General features: G+C 57.6%; 1 protein-coding gene across 1 annotated transcript in view; it reads left to right on the plus strand.

The window, feature by feature from the left end:
- Positions 1 to 5,826: 5,826 nt before the first annotated feature.
- The window catches only part of LOC141220276 (uncharacterized), a 96,790-nt gene continuing 84,235 nt past the window's right edge, over positions 5,827 to 18,381 (plus strand). The window contains exon 1 of the mRNA XM_073666231.1: positions 5,827 to 5,926. The gene's annotated coding sequence lies outside the window, so the exon portion shown is untranslated. The remainder of the gene's footprint in view (positions 5,927 to 18,381) is intronic.

Here is an 18,381-nt window from a genome sequence, read left to right on the forward strand (position 1 = left end):
GCGGCAGTGAGGGTCTGAGCCGGCGGCGGTGAGGGTCTGAGCCGGCAGCGGTGAGGGTCTGAGCCGGAGCGGGGCTGGTGGTGGTGAGGGTCTGAGCCGGAGCGGGGCTGGCGGCGGTGAGGGTCTGAGCCGGAGCGGGGCTGGCGGCAGTGAGGGTCTGAGCCGGAGCGGGGCTGGCGGCAGTGAGGGTCTGAGCCGGAGCGGGGCCGGCGGCAGTGAGGGTCTGAGGCGGAGCGGGGCCGGCAGCAGTGAGGGTCTGAGCCGGAGCGGGGCCAGCGGCAGTGAGGGTCTGAGCCGGAGCGGGGCCGGCGGCAGTGAGGGTCTGAGCCGGAGCGGGGCCGGCGGCAGTGAGGGTCTGAGCCGGAGCGGGGCCGGCGGCAGTGAGGGTCTGAGCCGGAGCGGGGCCGGCGGCAGTGAGGGTCTGAGCTGGAGCGGGGCCGGCGGCAGTGAGGGTCTGAGCCGGAGCGGGGCCGGCGGCAGTGAGGGTCTGAGCCGGAGCGGGGCTGGAGGCAGTGAGGGTCTGAGGCGGAGCGGGGCTGGCGGCAGTGAGGGTCTGAGGCGGAGCGGGGCTGGAGGCAGTGAGGGTCTGAGGCTGAGCGGGGCTGGCGGCAGTGAGGGTCTGAGGCGGAGCGGGGCTGGAGGCAGTGAGGGTCTGAGCCGGAGCGGGGCTGGAGGCAGTGAGGGTCTGAGGCGGAGCAGGGCTGGAGGCAGTGGGGGTCTGAGGCGGAGCAGGGCTGGCGGCAGTGAGGGTCTGAGGTGGAGCGGGGCTGGAGGCAGTGAGGGTCTGAGGGTCTGAGCTGGAGCGGGGCTGGCAGCAGTGAGGGTCTGAGGCGGAGCGGAGCTGGTGGCAGTGAGGGTCTGAGCCGGAGCGGGGCTGGTGGCAGTGAGGGTCTGAGCCGGAGCGGGGCTGGTGGCAGTGAGGGTCTGAGGCGGAGCGGGGCTGGCGGCAGTGAGGGTCTGAGCCGGTGGCAGTGAGGGTCTGAGCCGGCGGCAGTGAGGGTCTGAGCCGGCGGCGGTGAGGGTCTGAGCCGGCGGCGGTGAGGGTCTGAGCCGGAGCGGGGCTGGTGGTGGTGAGGGTCTGAGCCGGAGCGGGGCTGGTGGTGGTGAGGGTCTGAGCCGGAGCGGGGCTGGCGGCGGTGAGGGTCTGAGCCGGAGCGGGGCTGGCGGCAGTGAGGGTCTGAGCCGGAGCGGGGCTGGCGGCAGTGAGGGTCTGAGCCGGAGCGGGGCTGGCGGCAGTGAGGGTCTGAGGCGGAGCAGGGCCGGCGGCAGTGAGGGTCTGAGCCGGAGCGGGGCCGGCGGCAGTGAGGGTCTGAGCCGGAGCGGGGCCGGCGGCAGTGAGGGTCTGAGCCGGAGCGGGGCCGGCGGCAGTGAGGGTCTGAGCCGGAGCGGGGCCGGCGGCAGTGAGGGTCTGAGCCGGAGGGGGGCCGGCGGCAGTGAGGGTCTGAGCCGGAGCGGGGCCGGCGGCAGTGAGGGTCTGAGCCGGAGCGGGGCCGGCGGCAGTGAGGGTCTGAGCCGGAGCGGGGCCGGCGGCAGTGAGGGTCTGAGCCGGAGCGGGGCCGGCGGCAGTGAGGGTCTGAGCCGGAGCGGGGCCGGCGGCAGTGAGGGTCTGAGCCGGAGCGGGGCCGGCGGCAGTGAGGGTCTGAGCCGGAGCGGGGCCGGCGGCAGTGAGGGTCTGAGCCGGAGCGGGGCCGACGGCAGTGAGGGTCTGAGCTGGAGCGGGGCTGGAGGCAGTGAGGGTCTGAGGCGGAGCGGGGCTGGCGGCAGTGAGGGTCTGAGGCGGAGCGGGGCTGGAGGCAGTGAGGGTCTGAGGCGGAGCGGGGCTGGCGGCGGTGAGGGTCTGAGGCGGAGCGGGGCTGGAGGCAGTGAGGGTCTGAGCCGGAGCGGGGCTGGAGGCAGTGAGGGTCTGAGGCGGAGCAGGGCTGGAGGCAGTGAGGGTCTGAGGCGGAGCAGGGCTGGCGGCAGTGAGGGTCTGAGGCGCAGCGGGGCTGGAGGCAGTGAGGGTCTGAGGGTCTGAGCTGGAGCGGGGCTGGCGGCAGTGAGGGTCTGAGGCGGAGCGGAGCTGGTGGCAGTGAGGGTCTGAGCCGGAGCGGGGCTGGTGGCAGTGAGGGTCTGAGCCGGAGCGGGGCTGGTGGCAGTGAGGGTCTGAGGCGGAGCGGGGCTGGTGGCAGTGAGGGTCTGAGCCGGAGCGGGGCTGGTGGCAGTGAGGGTCTGAGGCGGAGCGGGGCCGGCGGCAGTGAGGGTCTGAGCCGGAGCGGGGCCGGCGGCAGTGAGGGTCTGAGCCGGAGCGGGGCCGGTGGCAGTGAGGGTCTGAGCCGGAGCGGGGCTGGTGGCAGTGAGGGTCTGAGCCGGAGCGGGGCCGGTGGCAGTGAGGGTCTGAGTCGGAGCGGGGCTGGTGGCAGTGAGGGTCTGAGGCGGAGCTGGGCTGGTGGCAGTGAGGGTCTGAGCCGGAGCGGGGCTGGTGGCAGTGAGGGTCTGAGCCGGAGCGGGGCCGGCGGCAGTGAGGGTCTGAGCCGGAGCGGGGCCGGCGGCAGTGAGGGTCTGAGCTGGAGCGGGGCTGGAGGCAGTGAGGGTCTGAGGCAGAGCGGGGCTGGCGGCAGTGAGGGTCTGAGGCGGAGCGGGGCTGGAGGCAGTGAGGGTCTGAGGCGGAGCGGGGCTGGCGGCAGTGAGGGTCTGAAGCGGAGGGGGGCTGGAGGCAGTGAGGGTCTGAGCCGGAGCGGGGCTGGAGGCAGTGAGGGTCTGAGGCGGAGCAGGGCTGGAGGCAGTGAGGGTCTGAGGCGGAGCAGGGCTGGCGGCAGTGAGGGTCTGAGGCGGAGCGGGGCTGGAGGCAGTGAGGGTCTGAGGGTCTGAGCCGGAGCGGGGCTGGCGGCAGTGAGGGTCTGAGGCGGAGCGGAGCTGGTGGCAGTGAGGGTCTGAGCCGGAGCGGGGCTGGTGGCAGTGAGGGTCTGAGCCGGAGCGGGGCTGGTGGCAGTGAGGGTCTGAGCCGGAGCGGGGCTGGTGGCAGTGAGGGTCTGAGGCGGAGCGGGGCCGGCGGCAGTGAGGGTCTGAGCCGGAGCGGGGCCGGCGGCAGTGAGGGTCTGAGCCGGAGCGGGGCCGGCGGCAGTGAGGGTCTGAGCCGGAGCGGGGCCGGCGGCAGTGAGGGTCTGAGCCGGAGCGGGGCCGGTGGCAGTGAGGGTCTGAGCCGGAGCGGGGCCGGTGGCAGTGAGGGTCTGAGTCGGAGCGGGGCTGGTGGCAGTGAGGGTCTGAGGCGGAGCTGGGCTGGTGGCAGTGAGGGTCTGAGCCGGAGCGGGGCTGGTGGCAGTGAGGGTCTGAGGCGGAGCGGGGCTGGAGGCAGTGAGGGTCTGAGCCGGAGCGGGGCTGGTGGCAGTGAGGGTCTGAGGCGGAGCGGGGCTGGAGGCAGTGAGGGTCTGAGGCGGAGCGGGGCTGGCGGCAGTGAGGGTCTGAGGCGGAGCGGGGTTGGAGGCAGTGAGGGTCTGAGCCGGAGCGGGGCTGGAGGCAGTGAGGGTCTGAGGCGGAGCGGGGCTGGTGGCAGTGAGGGTCTGAGGCGGAGCGGGGCTGGCGGCAGTGAGGGTCTGAGGCGGAGCGGGGCTGGAGGCAGTGAGGGTCTGAGCCGGAGCGGGGCTGGAGGCAGTGAGGGTCTGAGCCGGAGCGGGGCTGGTGGCAGTGAGGGTCTGAGGCGGAGCGGGGCTGGTGGCAGTGAGGGTCTGAGGCGGAGCGGGGCTGGCGACAGTGAGGGTCTGAGGCGGAGCGGGGCTGGAGGCAGTGAGGGTCTGAGGCGGAGCGGGGCTGGTGGCAGTGAGGGTCTGAGGCGGAGCGGGGCTGGAGGCAGTGAGGGTCTGAGGCGGAGCTGGGCTGGTGGCAGTGAGGGTCTGAGCCGGAGCGGGGCTGGTGGCAGTGAGGGTCTGAGGCGGAGCGGGGCTGGAGGCAGTGAGGGTCTGAGCCGGAGCGGGGCTGGAGGCAGTGAGGGTCTGAGGCGGAGCGGGGCTGGCGGCAGTGAGGGTCTGAGGCGGAGCGGGGCTGGCGGCAGTGAGGGTCTGAGGCGGAGCGGGGCTGGAGGCAGTGAGGGTCTGAGCCGGAGCGGGGCTGGAGGCAGTGAGGGTCTGAGCCGGAGCGGGGCTGGTGGCAGTGAGGGTCTGAGGCGGAGCGGGGCTGGTGGCAGTGAGGGTCTGAGGCGGAGCGGGGCTGGCGACAGTGAGGGTCTGAGGCGGAGCGGGGCTGGAGGCAGTGAGGGTCTGAGGCGGAGCGGGGCTGGTGGCAGTGAGGGTCTGAGGCGGAGCGGGGCTGGAGGCAGTGAGGGTCTGAGGCGGAGCTGGGCTGGTGGCAGTGAGGGTCTGAGCCGGAGCGGGGCTGGTGGCAGTGAGGGTCTGAGGCGGAGCGGGGCTGGAGGCAGTGAGGGTCTGAGCCGGAGCGGGGCTGGTGGCAGTGAGGGTCTGAGGCGGAGCGGGGCTGGAGGCAGTGAGGGTCTGAGGCGGAGCGGGGCTGGCGGCAGTGAGGGTCTGAGGCGGAGCGGGGTTGGAGGCAGTGAGGGTCTGAGCCGGAGCGGGGCTGGAGGCAGTGAGGGTCTGAGGCGGAGCGGGGCTGGTGGCAGTGAGGGTCTGAGGCGGAGCGGGGCTGGCGGCAGTGAGGGTCTGAGGCGGAGCGGGGCTGGAGGCAGTGAGGGTCTGAGCCGGAGCGGGGCTGGAGGCAGTGAGGGTCTGAGCCGGAGCGGGGCTGGTGGCAGTGAGGGTCTGAGGCGGAGCGGGGCTGGTGGCAGTGAGGGTCTGAGGCGGAGCGGGGCTGGCGACAGTGAGGGTCTGAGGCGGAGCGGGGCTGGAGGCAGTGAGGGTCTGAGGCGGAGCGGGGCTGGTGGCAGTGAGGGTCTGAGGCGGAGCGGGGCTGGAGGCAGTGAGGGTCTGAGGCGGAGCGGGGCTGGTGGCAGTGAGGGTCTGAGGCGGAGCGGGGCTGGAGGCAGTGAGGGTCTGAGGCGGAGCGGGGCTGGTGGCAGTGAGGGTCTGAGGCGGAGCGGGGCTGGAGGCAGTGAGGGTCTGAGGCGGAGCGGGGCTGGAGGCAGTGAGGGTCTGAGGCGGAGCGGGGCTGGTGGCAGTGAGGGTCTGAGGCGGAGCGGGGCTGGAGGCAGTGAGGGTCTGAGCCGGAGCGGGGCTGGTGGCAGTGAGGGTCTGAGCCGGAGCGGGGCTGGTGGCAGTGAGGGTCTGAGCCGGAGCGGGGCTGGAGGCAGTGAGGGTCTGAGGCGGAGCGGGGCTGGAGGCAGTGAGGGTCTGAGGCGGAGCGGGGCTGGTGGCAGTGAGGGTCTGAGGCGGAGCGGGGCTGGTGGCAGTGAGGGTCTGAGCCGGAGCAGGGCTGGTGGCAGTGAGGGTCTGAGGCGGAGCGGGACTGGAGGCAGTGAGGGTCTGAGCCGGAGCGGGGCTGGTGGCAGTGAGGGTCTGAGCCAGAGCGGGGCTGGTGGCAGTGAGGGTCTGAGCCGGAGCGGGGCTGGAGGCAGTGAGGGTCTGAGGCGGAGCGGGGCTGGAGGCAGTGAGGGTCTGAGGCGGAGCGGGGCTGGTGGCAGTGAGGGTCTGAGGCGGAGCGGGGCTGGTGGCAGTGAGGGTCTGAGGCGGAGCGGGGCTGGTGGCAGTGAGGGTCTGAGCCGGAGCGGGGCTGGTGGCAGTGAGGGTCTGAGGCGGAGCGGGGCTGGCGGCAGTGAGAGTCTGAGGCGTAAACCGTGTGCTGCACAATCTGAAGAGAAAAAGCAATATAAGAAAAGGGATCAAACACGTCACACTGCGGGAGCCAATCACAAACCGGAGCTCTCACTGCTAAGCCCCGCTCCCTGATCACATGACGGTGACGTCACCACAGGTACACCAGCTCTCAGTGCAGCAGCTCCGTCCTGGTTGTGCGCAGCTCTTGCTCTCTGGTATCAGCCAGCAGGTTTCCGCTTCCCGCCATTCCGGTGAGATTACAGGGAGGGTTTGTGGTGAATCTGTGAGAGGAGAGTGTGGGGTGAGATCAGAGCTGTTCCTGTGGAGGCTCCTGCTCCATGTGACTGCGGCTCCTCAGTGTTGTATGGGGGATGTGCAGCGGCTCCTCCTCACCTCACCGACCCCGCTGGAGGTGTAGTTACCACGGTGACCGTCCTCCGCTGGAGGTGTAGTTACAACGGTGACCGTCCCCCGCTGGAGGTGTAGTTACCACGGTGACCGTCCCCCGCTGGCAGTGTAGTTACCACAGTGACCGTCCTTCGCTGGAGGTGTAGTTACCACGGTGACCGTCCCCTCCACTGGCAGTGTAGTTACCACGGTGACCGTCCTCTGCTGGAGGTGTAGTTACCACAGTGACCGTCCTTCGCTGGAGGTGTAGTTACCACAGTGACCATCCTATGCTGGCAGTGTAGTTACCACGGTGACCGTCCCCCGCTGGAGGTGTAGTTACCACGGTGACCATCCCCCCCACTGGCAGTGTAGTTACCACGGTGACCGTCCTCTGCTGGCAGTGTAGTTACCACGCTGACCGTCCTCTGCTGGCAGTGTAGTTACCACAGTCACCGTCCTCTGCTGGAGGTGTAGTTACCACAGTGACCGTCCTTCGCTGGAGGTGTAGTTACCACGATGACCATCCCCCGCTGGCTGTGTAGTTACCACGGTGACCGTCCCCCGCTGTAGGTGTAGTTACCATGATGACCGTCCTCTGCTGGAGGTGTAGTTACCACGGTGACCGTCCTCTGCTGGAGGTGTAGTTACCACGGTGACCGTCCTCCGCTGGCGGTGTAGTTACCACGGTGACCGTCCTCCGCTGGCGGTGTAGTTACCACGATGACCGTTCTCCGCTGGCTGTGTAGTTACCACGGTGACCTTCCTCCACTGGCGGTGTAGTTACAACGGTGACCGACCTCCTACGAGGCTGATAATGAGCCGTCAGATCGGCGGAGGAGGTCGCGGTGGAGTTTGTGGCTTTTTCTCCAGATTCTTCCTGATAAATGTCGGATATTTGGGGCAGAATTCAGTGATTGTCGTTATATCGTCCCCTGTGATCTCCATCTTCTCCTTTTCATGAAGACGCCGCCAGGACGAGATCCCTCCAGCTGATCCAGTGCTCATCCCTCCTTCTCCTGAATGACCCCGAGGATGGACGAGGGCGAGACCACCAGAAGATTATTACACTTCACCCTGGAGATCATCTCCCTGCTGAGCGGAGAGGTAACTCCTCTACATTTCTATCAGCTTTATTGTGTTATGTAACAAGTCCGACATCGGGAAGAGGAAATCCAGAAGAGGAAGAGAAGGATTCTTTACTGTAAGAGCAATGATTGTGTGCAGTTCTCTGCCAGGAGGAGTTCTCATGGGGATTCCCTATAAGAGCTGTAGAGGGGCCTTGATGTCTGTCCTGAGTGTAATAATATTCCAGGTTATGGCCCCAGATTACTGGAGACGGTTATTGATCCCGGGATTTCTACTGATTGTCAGATCTGGAGTCGGGAAGGAATTCTTCTCCCTAAGTGTCTCTCTCCATACACAGGATTACACAATAGTGAGGAAGACACCGGGGGAGGGTGTGACTCCCATCATCCATCTCCAGGAGTCAGGAGGGCGGAGCCCGGACCCCATCACAGAGCCTCCCCCGCACCCCCCGATACATGAGAGGAAGAAGAAGATCCTAGAGCTCAGCAACAAGATGATTGAGCTGCTGAGCGGAGAGGTGACTGCTGGGACATTATACAGGACGGCAATGGAGGATTCTGGGTGATGACCGGAGAGGTGACTGCTGGGACATTATACAGGACAGTACTAGAGGATTCTGGGTGATGAGCGGAGAGGTGACTGCTGGGACATTATACAAGACAGCACTGGAGGATTCTGGATGATGACTGGAGAGGTGACTGCTGGGACATTATACAGGACAGCACTGGAGGATTCTGGGTGATGAGCGGAGAGGTGACTGCTGAGACATTATACAGGACAGCACTGGAGGATTCTGGGTGATGACGGTGTCGTTGTTGTCAGGTTCCTATAAGGTGTCAGGACGTCGCTGTCTACCTCTCCATGGAGGAGTGGGAGTATCTAGAAGGACACCAGGATCGGTACCAGGAGGTGATGATGGAGGAGCTCCGGCCTCTTGCACCAGGTTCGCTGTAGATGACGTGTAATGATGAATCTCCCATTTTCGGCTTTTCTCTTCTTTTTTGCCTTGTACATGTGACTCTTGTGCTGCTGTTCTCGCTCCCTCCCTGTCTCGTCTTCTCTGCTCCCCTCCCCCATCGCTCACACAGGAGAGTGATTGTCCGCAGCGTTTGATTTTACATTCTGTGGATAAATCAGCAGATTTCCGATTGTGTTTGGAGGACAATGAAGCCACATAAGGCGACAGCAGAAGAAATATTAGGAAGATTCATCGCTTCATGACATAATGGCCGATCAGTAATGAGGGTTATGAAGGGTCGTTCCTCCTGAGCTTTTTGGGGTCTCAGGACTTGTTCTGGTGACTGATGGGGTCCTCTGTCCCCTTATCCGACGTCCCACACTGGGCGATTACTCTGGTGACGTCTCTCCCCCGGTATCAGTATGGTACAATATAAGGGAGGGCCCTGCTCACAGTCTACATGTTACAGGGGAATAGAAGGAGTTTCGTATCGGACACGACCAGAATAAGATGTTACACGTCTCTGAGGTCTCAGATTTGTAGTGATTTACATTTATTGTGCATTGTTCCTTACAGGGAACCTGTGTGGTTGGATATCGCCAGTAACATGCACATATGGGGTTAATCTGCTGGTTAATAGCATTAGGGAGGTGCCCGGCCGCTGTACTGAGTGTGCGGCACCCGGAAGCCGCCGGCTTTCAGTCATGCAGGCGCCAACGCAGCTACTGTCACCGTACGCAGCACTGAGCGGCGTCTGTAACTGCGCCCGGGACTGAGACTGACAGCCGGCTCAGCAGTGCATCAGTACAGAGCGACCGTCACTCAGTGTCGGGGCGCAGTTACAGCTGTCGCTCACAGTGCTGCCAGTGGTGACTGTAGCTACGCCTTCTTGATTCCTTGGGATTACATCAGGCCTATGCATTTTTTGTGAGGGTGGTAGTAGTGGCGAGGGACTGTTGTGTTTCTACACCCTGGCTCCCTGACAAAGACAAATGTCCCCATTCTCCTGTGCTGTGCGTGTGGTGCAGAACACTCACGTTTTGGTCGCAGATCTCTGCCGTCTTCGGTTTTTCCACTTCAGTAACCGCCGCACACACGATAGGGGACTTCCACTCCGTTTTATATAAAAGAACTTTACTTAACCGTCCAACTTCACCATGAGGGAACACGCAGTATTGGGCGCATCCTTTTCCAGGTGCATAGTTCATTGCACAGCATATGTTAATATTCACCGTCTGTTTCTCCTGAGATGTCCCTTCCATAGTCGACCTCTTTGGCCTCTGAGACCCTCACAGTTTTTAGAGTCCCGTTCCATTTCCTCTGTACTATTCCCCGTCCGACTTCCCCTTCTGGGAAGATTTTGAGACAAGTTACTCTGCTGACTCCTGTGGACCGTAGGCCCCGAACATTAAGGGAAAGTCGTTTTAGAGTTTCTGACTAACGTTCCTCTGCAGCTGGTCGGACCGGGTTTCTGTGCCCCTTGGACCTCCAGCTACTGCTCTGTCACATCCCTCCCTCAGAACTAACTGACAGGAAAAAACGTTGCTCCGCCCTGGCCTAATCTCCTCCCCTTTTGACTGGGCCAATCACCAATCCTCCTTCGGTTGCTGGGCAGACTTCCCCGTTACTCCCCTGCTGCAGTCACTAAACCTCCTGGTAACTACCCCGGCTCCTCCTGCTCTGCAGCTATTGCTGAACACATTAACTGTTTCTATCCTAAACTATTGCGTTCACCCCTACACTGTACCCAATTCCTAGTAATAATAATAATTTTTATTTACATAGCGCCAACATATTCCGCAGCGCTTTACATATAAGCGGGGACATGTACAGACAATAAATTCAATACAAGGTGAGACAGTTTAAACAGTTACATTAGGAGCGAGGGTCCGGCCGCTTACAATCTACAAGGGAATGGGGGGACACAATAGGTGCAAAGTGCTTGTTATTTCAGGTCTGACAATTATAATAAATAGGGATTTTCATATAAAGCTGCATGATCCGGTCATCAGCCCGTATGTATAAGTGCAATAATCAAGTATCGAGTGCAGTTATCTTGTGCATGGAGGGTGTGGAGACAGATGAATAGTAGGATGCAGATTCTGAACAATATTTAGAAGTAGGGAACAGGGGAAAGTTGGTTTACTGAGTAGTTGAGGTGGTTGGCTTGTTTAAAGAGATGGGTTTTTACAGCGCGCTTGAAGACATGGGGCTAGGCATCAGTCGGATCATCTGGGGTAGAGCATTCCAGAGAACTGGCGCAGCACAAGAGAAGTTTTGGAGGCGGAGGTGGGAGGTTCGGATTATGGGGGATGTTAGGTCATTTGTAGAACGGAGGGCACGTGTAGGGCGATAGACAGAGATGAGAGAGGAGATATAAGGCGGTACAGAACTGTGGAGAGCTTTGTGGGTGAGAGCGATGAGTTTATATTGGACCCTGTAGCAAATGGGCAACCAGTGCAATGACTGGCACAAGATGGAGGCATCGGTGAAGCGGCTGGACAGAAATACGACCCTGGCTGCTGCATTCAGGACGGATTGGAGAGGAGAAAGTTTGGTAAGAGGGAGACCGATCAGAAGAGAGTTGCAGTAGTCCAGACGAGAGTAAATAAGAGCGACAGTAAGAGTTTTAGCAGTTTCAAAGGTGAGAAAAGGTCGGATTCTGGAGATGTTTTTAAGATGCAGGTGACAAGAGCGAGTGAGTGATCGGATATAGGCAGTAAAGGAAAAGTTAGTGTCGAATATGACCCCAAGGCAGCGGGCGTGCTGCTGGGAGTTATGGTTGAACCCTCCAAGGTAATTTTGATGTTAGGTAGAGTTGGGTTAGTAGAGGGGAGAAACACAAGAAGTTCAGTTTTGGAGAGATTCAGTTTAAGATAGAGGGAGGACATGATGTTAGAGACAGCGGACAGACAATCCTTGGTATTTTGTATTAGGGTAGGGGTGATGTCAGGTGAAGAGGTGTATAATTGGGTGTCGTCAACATAGAGATGATACTGAAACCCAAATCTGCTGATTGTTTGTCCAATAGGGGCAGTGTATAGAGAGAAGAGGAGGGGGCCTAGGACTGAGCCCTGCGGGACCCCGATAGTAAGGGGATGAGGACAGGAAGAGGAGCCAGAAAAAGATACAGTGAAGGAGCGGTCAGACAGGTAGGAGGAAAGCCAGAAGAGAACAGTGTCCTTGAAGCCGATAGAGCGGAGCATGAGGAGGAGCTGGTGATCCACAGTGTCAAATGCTGCAGAGAGACCCAGGAGAATCAGCAGGGAGCAGTGACCTTTGGATTTAGCTGTTAGTAGATCATTAGAGACTTTAGTGAGGGCAGTTTCAGTGGAGTGTAAGGAGCGGAAACCAGATTGTAGAGGGTCGAGGAGAGAGTTATCTGGGAGATAGCGGATTAGACGGGATTGGACCAAGCGTTCCAGGAGTTTAGAGATGTAAGGAAGATTAGAGACAGGTCTGTAGTTAGCAGTGCCGTTCGTGTCCAGGGATGGCTTTTTAAGTAAAGGGGTTATGATGACATGTTTAAATGAGGAAGGAAAGATACCTGAAGAAAGAGAGAGGTTATATATTTTAGTCAGGTGAGTGGTGACCACCGGTGAGAGAGACTGCAGCAGATGTGAAGGTATGGGGTCACTGTTGCAGGTTGTAGGTCGAGAATAAATGAGAAGCTGGGTAACTTCTTCTTCTGTAACAGGCTCAAAGATGGCTGGTGTGCTTGAAGGGCGGCAGGGAAGGGGATCCAGGCACTGAGGAGATTGGGCTGAGATGTCCTGATGGATGTGGTTGATTTTTTTCTAGGAAATAAGTGGCCAGATCCTCACCGCTGAGGTTGGTGATGGAGGTCTGTGCATTAGGTTTCAGGAGGGAGTTCAAGGTTTCAAAAAGTCATTTTGGATTGTTGGACAGTGAAGTGATGAGGGGGGTGAAGTAGGATTGCTTGGCCAGATGAAGGGCAGAGTTATAGGTTTTGAGCATGAATTCATAGTGGATGAAGCTAAAAAAGATTTTCTGCACTGAAGCTCAGCACACCTAGAGCAACGCTGAAGAAAACGTATTTGCATTGTGTGCCAGGGCTGCCATTGTCTGTGTCTGGTCTTTCTGCGTGTAGAAGGTGCTGCTTCATCTAGGGCGCTCTTCAGTGTATTATTGTATTGTGATCATGCCAAGTCTGGACAGGAGAGGGAGGAGATGGGGGCTAAAGATGTGTGGAGATTGTCCATAAGCTGCTGTAAGTGGGGTGTCCCGGGGTGAGGAACCAGTTCTTGACACAGAAGAAAACAAGGTTGTTGTCCGAGAGCGGGAGAGGGGATTTAGTAAAGTCATGCAGCGAGCAGAGACAGGAGAAAACCAGGTCCAGAGTATTCCCGTCTTCATGTGTAGGAGAGTTAGAGGCCGAATGAGGAGGTTAGAGAAAGTAGATGAGAGGCAGATTGGGAGAGGGGATCATTGATGGGGATATTAAAGTCTCCCATAATGAGGGTGGGGATGTCACAGGATAGAAAGTGAGGAAGCCAGGTGGCAAAGTGATCCAGGAAATGGCGGGAGGAGCCTGGAGGGTGGTACACAGTACGGTTTCACTCTTACCCTTACCCGAGGCTCGGTGACAGTGTCATGTCGGATCACAGATGTATGACCAGGCAGTACTGAGAATACGTCTGTATTCTGCTGCATCAAATTCGGAGCCTCCCATTGCTGCTGTTTAGTGAGAGCATCACTTATTTTAACGTCACACCTGACCTCGTCCCTGGCTGGTGTCAGAGGGTTCCCAGACGGTACGACTGGCGTCTCATCCGTAATCGAACATTCCCGGACTTTCCAGGCTTTTAGCAGGTTCACATGATACAATTGTTTCGGTTTTCTCTTTCCGGGTTGGTACACTCGGTAATTCACCTCTCCCACCTTTTTCCGGACTTCATTTGGCCCTTGCCGCTTGATCTCCTTGGGTAGCCCAAGGTGGCAGAACATGGCAAACAGCTCGCAGGGGATACTTATTGCCTCCGGGTAACAGGTGGCATAATCTACTACCACCAAAATATGTTGGTGGCCACGGGCAGATTTTACTATAGGCCCCACCAGATTCAACGCAATCCGCTGAAAAGGTACCTCTATACTGGGTAGAGGTACCAATGGAGTCCGGAAATTTGCAGTGGGTGTGGTAAGTTGACACTTGGGACACGACTCACAATACCTCTGTACCTCGGCATAAATCCCGGGCCAAAAGAACCTCTGCAAAATACGTTCTTGCGTTTTTTTTTTCACCCCTAGGTATCCACCCAGCGTGTGCGTGCGTGTGTGCGTGTGTGTGTGTGAGAGCCATCTCTAGTAGCGCCCGGCAGTACGACTGGAATACTGCTAGCTATTCCACCACTTCATCCCGGATTTTATCAACTCTATATAATAGATCCTGGTTGACAGCCATGCGCGGAAAATCGCCTCTGCACCCGGTTGCTGAGGCATCCCATTTATTTCTACCACCCTTTCTCGTGCGCAGGCTAGAGTGGGATCCTGCAGCTGAGCTGTCCCAAAAGTACCAGGGGACACTTCCAGCTCTGGGATCGACGGGGTCTCCTCAACCTCTCCTGCCAATACCTCTAGGGGAACCTATCGGGGTTACACTCTGTCCCTAGGTCGGCGACCCCCTACGGCAGGTATCCCTGACTCGGAATCTTTGGGTTCAGTGCCCGGACATTTACCCTGGGAGGGTTAATTTTGTTCTCCCACAGGGACCAGTACAGGGGCAAGTATCTTCCCAAAACAGTCCCATCAGGAAGGATCTTCACCACTGCCACCACATGTTTCATCTCCCCACACGGGGTGGAAAAAGTAACCTCTGCTGTCGGGTACTCTCGGAGGTCCCCATGTATGCAAACAACCCCGACTTTCCGTCCACTGGGGTTCTCCTTGGCAACCAGTGACCCATGGAGCAGAGTCACTAGGCTCCCTGAGTCCAAGAGAGCCTCCTTCTGGTACCCTTTGACGAGTACCTGGCACAAGTGGGTTTCATTGCCTGCAGCGTCTGCAGTGACGTTGTAGACTGTCTGGGCATGCATCGAGACTCTGCGCGTGAACCCACAGTCCCATGGGTTCAACAGTCAGGGGGCAGTTGTCAGCCACATGTCCTGGCCCTTGGCGCTGCCAGCACCTGATAGTGGAGGCACCATTAGTCTTTGAGACCGTTTAGGGGACACTGGTCTGCCTCCCTCACTCCAGGGTACCCCCTCATTATGGGCTCGGTACTAACTGTCCCCAGCAGAGGGATGTGACCCTTTCACCAGCTCCTGGGCTTGCAGGATCCTGCATGATAGTCGCAGTGGGGCAGAGTCCCGTATGAAGTCCTGAGTGGCCATGTACTGCCCGATCAGGCTAACCACCTGGTTTAAAGTACCCGGGTCCCCTTGCCGCACCCAACGCTGTATAGCTGCTGGCAGAGTTCTCTCTAGCCGATCGACCACCACCCTCTCCACCATCTGGGCCAGAGTCAAAGTCTGAGGCTGGAGCCACCTTTTAACTGGCTACAGCAAGTCATATGCCTGAGACCTGGCGGGCTGGGCCTCCACAAAGGTCCATGAAAACACCCGTTGGGTTCTCAAATATGTATTAACTCCCAGTAGGGCAAGGATCTCACCTTTCAGCTTCCCATAGTCCTGGTCATCATCGCAACTCAGGCCAAAGTAGGCCTTCTGCTTGTCGCCTATCAGAAACTGAGCCACCATAAGAGCATACAGATGAATATGTCAGCAGAAACCCAGATAGAGCGCCCCCCATAGGCTGCCCCGGAGCACGAGCATATCATTATCTCCAAACTGAAAGTAAAGATTACACAAGAACCACAAGACGGATTTCATCAACCAAGGTGTCATATTAATCAGTGTAATGTCGCCCTCCTGACAGTGTATGTAGTTTACTGAGCACAATCCTGCTGACAGGTGCCAATAACGATGAGCAGGAATGTATCGCATATGAAGTTGTCCTCTATTTTCATCTTCTCCTTTTATTGTAAAGACGCCGGCAGGATGAGATCCCTCCAGCTGATCCAGTGTTCATCCCTCCTTCTCCTGAATGACCCCGAGGATGGACGAGGACGAGACCACCAGAAGATTATTACACTTCACTCTGGAGATCATCTCCCTGCTGAGCGGAGAGGTAACTCCTCTACATTTCTATCAGCTTTATTGTGTTATGTAACAAGTCCGACATCGGGAAGAGGAAATCCTGAAGAGGAAGAGAAGGATTCTTTACTGTAAGAGCAGTGATTGTGTGCAGCTCTCTGCCAGGAGGAGTTGTCATGGGGATTCCCTATAAGAGCTGTAGAGGGGCCTGGATGTCTGTCCTGAGTGTAATAATATTCCAGGTTATGGCCCCAGATTACTGGAGACGGTTATTGATCCCGGGATTTCTACTGATTGTCAGATCTGGAGTCGGGAAGGAATTCTTCTCTCTAAGTGTCTCTCTCCATACACAGGATTACACAATAGTGAGGAAGACATCGGGGGAGGGTGTGACTCCCATCATCCATCTCCAGGAGTCAGGAGGGCGGAGCCTGGACCCCATCACAGAGCCTCCCCCGCACCCCCCGATACATGAGAGGAGGAAGAAGAAGATCCTAGAGCTCAGCAACAAGATGATTGAGCTGCTGAGCGGAGAGGTGACTGCTGGGACATTATACAGGACAGCACTGGAGGATTCTGGGTGATGAGCGGAGAGGTGACTGCTGGGACATTATACAGGACAGCACTGGAGGATTCTGGGTGATGAGCGGAGAGGTAACTGCTGGGACATTATACAGGACAGCACTGGGGGATTCTGGGTGATGAGCGGAGAGGTGACTGCTGGGACATTATACAGGACAGCACTGGAGGATTCTGGGTGATGAGCGGAGAGGTGACTGCTGGGACATTATACAGGACGGCACTGGAGGATTCCGGGTGATGATAGGAGAGGTGACTGCTGGGACATTATACAGGACAGCACTGGAGGATTCTGGGTGATGAATGGTGAGGTGACTGCTGGGACATTATACAGGACAGCGCTGGAGGATTCTGGGTGATGTCCGGAGAGGTGACTGCTGGGACATTATACAGGACAGCACTGGAGGATTCTGGGTGACGACCGGAGAGGTGACTGCTGGGACATTATACAGGACAGCACTGGAGGATTCTGGGTGATGAATGGTGAGGTGACTGCTGGGACATTATACAGGACAGCGCTGGAGGATTCTGGGTGATGTCCGGAGAGGTGACTGCTGGGACATTATACAGGACAGCACTGGAGGATTCTTGGTGATGAGCGGAGAGGTGACTGCTGGGACATTATACAGGACAGCACTGGAGGATTCTGGGTGATGAGCAGAGAGGTGACTGCTGGGACATTATACAGGACAGCACTGGAGGATTCTGGGTGATGAGCGGAGAGGTGACTGCTGGGACATTATACAGGACAGCACTGGAGGATTCTGGGTGATGAGCGGAGAGGTGAATGCTGGGACATTATACAGGACGGCACTGGAGGATTCTGGGTGATGAGCGGAGAGGTGACTGCTGGGGCATTATACAGGACAGCACTGGAGGATTCTGGGTGATGACCGGAGAGGTGACTGCTGGGACATTATATAGGATAGCACTGGAGGATTCTGGGTGATGAGCGGAGAGGTGACTGCTGGGACATTATACAGGACAGCACTGGAGGATTCTGGGTGATGATGGTGTCGTTGTTGTCAGGTTCCTATAAGGTGTCAGGACGTCGCTGTCTATCTCTCCATGGAGGAGTGGGAGTATCTAGAAGGACACCAGGATCGGTACCAGGAGGTGATGATGGAGGAGCTCCGGCCTCTGACATTACCAGGTGAGAGGAGACTCTTGTTGGCTCCGGTGGATGTGATGACGTCTCTCGGCCTCCTATAATAGATGATTTTTCTCCCGACTTGCTCTGGTTTTCTCTACATTTTCTCACAGCTTTCATTCCCTGATTCTTCTCTTCTGATCTGTGAGTCGCGGTTTCTCCGCTGTCGTCTTCATCAGTCTTGAGTCTTCGTCCTCGGCAGCTTCTTTCAGAATCTTTCACCTTCCTTAGAGCATCGGTCACATTTTGTCTGCAGATGTCCCAGCGCTTCTGTCCGTTCTCTCCTATGATTTCTTTCGGTACCGGAGTCTGATCGTTACTCAGCAGAGTCGGGGTTAACTTACTGATGATTTTCCCCCTAATCCGCTGTCGCTCGTCCGTCCCTCTGAATCGGTCAGGCTCAATGTCGTCATCAGTCGTGGTCGGGCGTCCGGCTTTTTGGGTTTTGTTTCTCAGCATTTATTGGGTGGTAAGAACGACGTCGCTGCCATTTTCCAGGTCAGTACAGTTACAGCAATTCCAAACTTGTCGGGTTTATTTTTTAGAATATATTTTATGGGTTAAATATTCAGAACTGTTCCTGACACCCATCACTTTATCTTCCGTTATTGGAGCTGTGTGAGGGCTTCTCTTCTTGAATGATGCGCTGACCTTTTTGTTGGTGACTTTTTTGATCGTTGTTTTTTCATTGCAGTTTTGGGGAGGTGTTTTTGATGTGTTTTTTTTCTTTTGCCGTTTACCGTGTGAGATAAATCCTAACGTGAAACTGCCAAATAATAAATATATATATATATATATACTGTACAGACCAAAAGTTTGGACACACCTTCTCATTTAAAGATTTTTCTGTATTTTCATGACTTTGAAAATTGTACATTCACACTGAAGGCATCAAAACTATGAATTAACACATGTGGAATTATATACTTAACAAAAAAGTGTGAAACAACTGAAAATATGTCTTATATTCTAGGTTCTTCAAAGTAGCCACCTTTTGCTTTGATGACTGGTTTGTACACTCTTGGCATTCTCTTGATGAGCTTCAAGAGGTAGTCACCGGAAATGGTTTTCACTTCACAGGTGTGCCCTGTCAGGGTTAATAAGTGGGATTTCTTGCCTTATAAATGGGGTTGGGACCATCAGTTGTGTTGTGAAGAAGTCTGGTGGATACACAGCTGATAGTCCTACTGAATAGACTGTTAGCTGGCCATCATTACTTTAAGAAATGAAGGTCAGTCAGTGCGAAAAATTGGGCAAACTTTGAAAGTGTCCCCAAGTGCAGTTGCAAAAACCATCTATCGCTACAAAGAAATTGGCTCACATGAGGACCGCCCCAGGAAAGGAAGACCAAGAGTCACCTCTGCTTCTGAGCATAAGTTTATCCGAGTCAACAGCCTCAGAAATCGCAGGTTAACAGCAGCTCAGATTAGA

This window comes from Phyllobates terribilis, unplaced genomic scaffold, assembly GCF_046119375.1.
Source record: "Phyllobates terribilis strain yellow unplaced genomic scaffold, ASM4611937v1 Scaffold_279__1_contigs__length_2497574, whole genome shotgun sequence".
NCBI classification, from domain to species: Eukaryota; Metazoa; Chordata; class Amphibia; order Anura; family Dendrobatidae; genus Phyllobates; species Phyllobates terribilis.